We start from the raw sequence: 403 nt of genomic DNA, 5'->3' as shown, positions 1-403 counted from the left end.
AGAATAGTGAGTGAGTGAGTTTGTGTTTCTATATCTGCATGTCTGTGGTAAGTGTCCACAAATTCACAAAATGAGGTTAAGCTAGGATTTTCATGCTGGCAGGACTTGCCTCAAGTATTTTTAATTACATTACTTTGCAAAATATTTACAAATGACAATGACATTGCACTTCAAGCTATGGGGCTGTTACAGTAGTCTAGCAACCTTCTCCCCAATGCCTGAAGGCTCTAGCTACAGGGTCCATATTTGCAGAAAAAGACCCTCTTTCAAAATTCTGGATAGTAAATGGTGATATAAATCTTCCTCTAAGTGTGTCTCATAAAAGCGAGTACATAATATATCTGAATTATCTTTTCACATCCATGGTAAACTGAATGGATATAAAAGACTAACCCATTGTTGA

General features: G+C 36.5%; 1 protein-coding gene across 1 annotated transcript in view; it reads right to left on the bottom strand.

Annotated features, from left to right (window-relative positions):
- The window catches only part of LOC119594589 (phosphatidylinositol 4-kinase type 2-alpha-like), a gene marked incomplete in the record, with an annotated part of 15699 nt that overhangs the window by 6264 nt on the left and 9032 nt on the right, over positions 1-403 (bottom strand).

This window comes from Penaeus monodon, chromosome 34, assembly GCF_015228065.2.
Source record: "Penaeus monodon isolate SGIC_2016 chromosome 34, NSTDA_Pmon_1, whole genome shotgun sequence".
Taxonomy (NCBI): Eukaryota; Metazoa; Arthropoda; class Malacostraca; order Decapoda; family Penaeidae; genus Penaeus; species Penaeus monodon.
Note: the sequence above shows the minus strand (reverse complement) of the source record. Positions and strands in the feature narration are given on the sequence as shown.